Source organism: Haemaphysalis longicornis, unplaced genomic scaffold, assembly GCF_048455015.1.
Source record: "Haemaphysalis longicornis isolate Haplotype H1 unplaced genomic scaffold, Haemaphysalis longicornis Haplotype H1 scaffold_161, whole genome shotgun sequence".
Lineage (NCBI taxonomy): Eukaryota > Metazoa > Arthropoda > Arachnida > Ixodida > Ixodidae > Haemaphysalis > Haemaphysalis longicornis.
The window spans coordinates 414,664-420,663 of NW_027526267.1; positions in this window are offsets into that span (position 1 = coordinate 414,664).

Genomic DNA, 6,000 nt, shown 5'->3' on the forward strand with positions numbered 1-6,000 from the left:
TTTTTAACAGTAAACCTGTCAAGATGACAGCTGCAAACAGGTTTAGAACAGCTCCTGGTCTTGGCCGTGAAGGTTCCCTTTGCACGTGCGGGCATTGAGGGTCGGCAGAAAGGCAAAGGCTGTACTGGTCTCTGTCTTGTCCCACGCTTTCGAGGCAGTTGCATTTTGTCGTCACAGAAACGTGCCGCTGGGTTCTACAGGTGGTAGCCTACAATATGCACCAATTTACCAGCAAAGCTGTTTAGCAAGTTGTTATCTCTCGTGTCTGCAGTTGAAAATACCAAGAAATTGACGAGTGCGCACACGTGAGCGTGGGCCTAGCGGCGACTGCCCGGCAGTTCATAAAACCAAGTGAATGCGCAGCGCTCTTGTGTGCATGCCCCGCAAAGACCGCCCAGCGTCCAAACTCCAGAGTTTGTTGTAATTGTGCAACACTTGCTCGGAACAAGAACACGTGATAGTGGACGCCTCTCCAAAGTGGTGGAGAATGGTTATCACTTCCAGGAAAATGAAGGAAGCTCGCACTTATAGCAACAGTGATGAAGTAAAGGTCATTGTGGCAGCGAAGAACATAGAGTTTCATACTAATATATACTAGAGAGAAATCTCGCGCCACCGTCTAGAGGAGCCGCGCTCCAGCGAGCGTTCCGTCATGTACCGGGCAGGCACGTTCCAGTTGTCCTTGGCATGGCTCATAAAAAGGCTGAAAAGTTGGCTCTGGCTGCAAAAATTCAACAATATTACTGCAGAAGATTAACCGAATTTGTTTTATCATTATAAAATTAAGCTCCAGAAAGATGTATTGGTTAGGAATTATTTAGAAGCTTCATGCAAGCTGGATACAAAAAACAACGTTACCCGTTTTTGTTGATTTTGGCTTCAAGACGAAAAAGAAGCCATGTGGCTAACCAAGCCAAGAAGACGAGCAACGTCGCTAGCTGCAATGGCGCCACCCACGGCGGCCTGCGAATGCAGCGCCAGATTTCCCTCTAGTATATATTAGTATGAAACTCTAAGACGAAGAAGCAAATCCCCTGCAATTGTGGATTTAAAATCATCGTGAAGGTCACCTGCAGCTTCGCTACCTTAAAGTCTTACGTGTTAGTGTGAGCTTCCGTCATTTTTTGTATGGCCCTTGGACATCTTGGGACCTTCGCTGGCTACCATTATGGGCAAACCCCGTTCCTCTATTCCCCCCTGTTTCTGCGGAGGTGCTGGATCGCTACTTTGTGATGCCGAGGAACGTCGCCCGTGATGAGAGGCGCGATGCGTGCAGCCGGCTGAGGCTTCTGCAGATGATCGAATTGCGAGGCATGGGCTGGCAGGGCAACAGGAACGTCCAGGACTTCTACCAGCGGATGATCCAGCAGTTGGAGGAGGAGGTGGGTGGCTCTTGTGATGTCCCACAACCGTGGGAAGGATCCTGGCTAACTGGGTGTTTGTAATGACAATCCACCCAGCAGACGGGACACACCGGAAACATTTAATTAACACGCGCAATATTTTACATAACAAGACGAGGCAAATCACGGTATGTTACGCTAACGTGTCCTTGTCGTTGCAGTTCACGGAATAGGTGTCTTGTAGATGGTTACATCGCACATCAAATGTTACCGCTGAATTCGTGGTTGTCTCAGCCGGGAGGCTGACATGAATCAGGTCGTGTAGATCTCCGCTGTAGAGAGTCCAACTGAAGTCGCTGCAAGGTCAGTGTTTGTGGTCCTGTGTGTTGTCGGGAAGTGCTGTGGGTGCAAGGCACGACCGTTCGAGCCTGGATGGTTCACGCGTCTGAAACCGTTGCTGGCACATTGCCTCCCTCCAGGATTGTCGCCTGGAACTCGTATCTGGAGCCTGGAGGTGTAGTCCAACTCTCCCCTGGCTCCAATGGCGCGAGAGCCTAGAGCTCGTTCCCATGCATAGCCGTGAATTGCCCTCCTCCTTCTCCTTCGTCTTCTTCTCATCTCCATTTTCATGTAAACGTTGGCACACTCCGTAGCTCTTGGTTTGGCACGTGCCCCTTCGGAGGGTTGCCCGTGACAGGTCTCCGTCTACTGGGGCTGTTCTCACCCCTCACGTGGGTGACCACGCTTGCCTATGAGCCCGGTGAATCGCTTGTGCAGTGCTGCCCATGTACGCAGTGGATGTGCTTACTCGCCATCCAAGAGCTCTCTAGTTGGTTCCTGCTTGCACTTGTGCCTGTGACGACCTTCGCAGGGAAAGCTCACTCGGCTCCGTCCGTGTGCACCTCAAGGGTGCTTGTAGCCCGGAAGGACACAGCCAGGGATGATGAGAGCACTTGCACGGCCGCTTGATGAAAAGTACGTCCGGCCGGCCAAATGCGCCTCTTCGTCATTGACGGCCTTGGTTCCCTTTTCCGACACAGAGTCGGCACAGGCGCTGATCATCGGTGAAAGATCATCGCTCAAAGAACAATAACACAAAACAAAACCGGATGGAAGCACGGAAATGATTCAATGGTGGTTCAATAGTGCATGCCTCCATCATCAGTTATGGTAGGGATTCTTGAACAGTTTGCGTTCTTCATTGTGGTGCCAGAAACGGCCAAAATAGTTCATACTGGATTGGTTGGAAAGTGAGTAAAAATTTCATTGTGCAAAGGCTGAAAAAAATTTAATACCTCTTGTAGCAATAGAAACTAAGAAGCCACAGGTTGTCGACAAAGCTGATATTTGCGCAGGATGTGACTGACAATAAAAATCTCGGCCCTATACATTCTCTGGTGAAATAATTTTATGTCTAACAACACGAATATATCTAGTTACACATAATGCAGGATGCCACTCACAGGTGGAAAAAAGCGTTGCTTCTCTTTTTCCCAAACCAGGAGAACTCCTGTGCCAAGTTGACCGTCAACAGTAGCTTGAGCAGGCGGCTTGTGCAGACTGTTGCAGTAGCACCTCCCTTGCAAGCCAGTTCTTCAATTGAGGCATGAGTACATGAAAATCTGTGTTGTTAATACATCTTTTTAGGACAGGTATATTACAGAATGATCGGCTGCCATTGTCCCTGAAAAAAGACAGGTTCGTCCCAGCTTTCAATTGTGCAAGGTGGCAAATATAATAATTACACAGATATCATCGTGGTCATCGTTAAATGTTCTCGTTGCCGTTTGGTGCAGCGCAAATAAACTCCACCAATGCTTATTTAGACAACGGTAGCTTTGAACAGGGGACCAAAGTTGCCAAATATTATTGCGCTCTCGAGGCACATCGTGGCGGTCAACTTTCGTTAGCATGTATTTCTTTCTCCGATTGTCATTCTCTGCATTTGATTTCAATATCGCGTAGAAAGTTCCTTTCTTAGTGAGAATAACTTTTCACCTAGCTTGCGAGGTCAAACCAAGCCTGGATGCACGCTGTAGGGAATAAATGTGCTAGGACCCGACGCTCTGTCGAGCCGTATCGGCTACATCCACCCAATAGCCTCAATTACGGTTAACGCAATGTTGCATCATGCGAAGTGGTAAAACTGACGCAAAGTTGCATCACGCAATGCTGATTCATCCTAGGTAGCTCTTCGCAACTCCTGCTAGGCAGGTAGTCGTCCTTCCGAGTGACTGATTAGTGAGCACTCGTTTTGCGACTTCAAAATTACTCTCCTGACACCCCGTAGAAGAGGCCCGCAGCCATTCAATGGCTTTATCGAAGCCGAAAAACGATAAGTGGTCATTGTACGATTGACGTAATCATGTGTTCTATAGTGGTCTTTTGCGCGGGCGGAGGAGACAGAACAAATTTCCGAAGGAGTCGGTATAAAAAAAATTACACCATCTTCCAATAGGGGAACCCTGTGTAGTATGCGAAGCAGGCATGGGGGTCGATCCAAGTGCCCATTAGTTTTCAGTTTGTCGTTTCCGTGAACTTGCGGTACGTTGCTACAGTTATATTTACGTTATATTTACGTTATATTTACGTTATATTTACGATTTTCATGGTAACTACCACACTTTTCGCTTACCGGAGCTACGAAATGGCAAATTGCGTTGACCCCATGGCTGTTTCGCATACTACTCAGGGTTCCCCTACGGGAAGATGGTGCAATTTTATTGGAGGGGGGTGTTAGAGTGGAGAGGCATTAAAGAGAGAGAGAGAGATAGAGAGTGACGTTGTACGTGGTATAAGGTTCTCTTTATTTAATCATTATCACCATCATGTTCAACGTAGGTGACGTCGAGCTGTGGTTGGCGTTCCGCTTTGATTGTGGCCGCCTTATGGTCTGTGAAATGTAAAGTTAAGGGCTGTTGTAGTGGATCAAACCTAAAGTTGCTGAAGATGAGGTCGATGCATGTTTCCCGGATGGTTGTGGGCTGCTTGTAATCACGGCCCGCCGAGACTCGCCGACGCACGCCGCTGCCGACGACAATGAAACGTCGAAGGCGCGTGAAGCGTCCTCGTCTCGTGCCGGGCCAGGAAGACACCGGCAACACTGTCGCTCAAGGACCTCTTATAGGTGAAGCATGCTCGTCTCGTGCCGGCCCAGGAAGACACCGGATACTGTCGCTCCAGTTCCCATAGAAAGGTCCGGGTGTTCAGCAAGCCGAGCATGCGCAGTGGGGGTGTGGACGGCGCTACAACGACAATGACAAGGGAGGGACATAGCCTCGACCATGAGGTGCTTCGCATCTAAAAAAGGAAAGAGCGGTCACAATGGTACATTTCATTTATTTCGTTTCATTTATTTACTCTCAGGGCCGCAAGGCGTTACAGAGAGGAGTGGCATTTTACAGGACTAAGAAGTAATACAGCATATAATATTACTAACAAAAATTACAAGAAGTCGCACACCGCGGACTTGAAATGAGCTGGGTCGGTGATAGCGATGATGGAGGCGAGAAGGTGGTGCCATTCGAAGCTGGTTTTGGGGACGAACGAGAAAAAATGGAGATTTGTTTTGCACATGGGTACTCCAACCTTGAACTTATGATCAGTCCGTTGCGAGACATACGATGGTACTGAAAAAAGTGCATTTTTTAGATATTCTTTGTAAAAAAATATTTTGTGGAACAAACACAAACGAGAAATGGCTCGCCTTTTAGCAAGGTCAGGAAGGTTCAAGGTTAGTTTCATATTAGTTACACTTGCTGTCCTGGAATAATTGCATAGTACAAAACGAGCCGCACGGTTTTGAATACATTCGAGATCAGTGATGAGGTTGTTAGTATACGGATCCCAGACGCAAGAAGCGTATTCCATTTTTGTTCGAACGTGGGTTTTATATAGTAGAAGTCACGCCCAAAATTCGAGGTATGCGCAGTATACGGAAACGGACCGTGCAGGTCAGTGGAAAGGTGTTGCTCTGACGCGTGTTTGTAACCCCTGCTATGGCTACCTGCATCACGCATTCAGCGGACGACATAGTGATAGCTCAAAGTTCTAGTATGGCCGATAGCTTGAAGGACCACTATGAATAAATTGGCACTATCAAGGATTTTTGCAACGTGACCTGTGGCTACAAGTACTGCAAGAAAAAAATTAGCCGTGGTTAGCTCGGCTATGCCGTATATACGTAGCGTGAGCTAAGGTTGAACTGGTTCTTCTTAGGTTTCCTGGTTGTCTACGGGTAGCTGATTATCATGCATACTGCTGCCAAAACAATTTCCAATCCAATCCAATCCAGTCCAGTCCAGTCCAGTCCAGGTACTGCTCCTCGCGCATGCGCAGCACGGATCTCCAAGAGCCACGCGAAACGACTATAAAGCGGCTCCGGCGCACCGTCACAGTTGGCTACAACGCAACGGAGGCGTTCTGCTGTGCACGTGGCGGCCCCAGTGCGTCTGCCGCGGCTATGACGTACCTCCTCTTGGAATGCACTGACCGGCGAATGTCGAGGGCCGCAGTGCACCCAGCTGCTCCGTTGGCTTGGCTGCCGTTACAGCACTGCCCAACTGCTCTGCAGCGCTTTCTGAACTCGAAACCAAAACTTTGCAGACGCCTTTTTCGGAGGTGTGATTGCTTGCACTGACGTCACTATATTGCTATG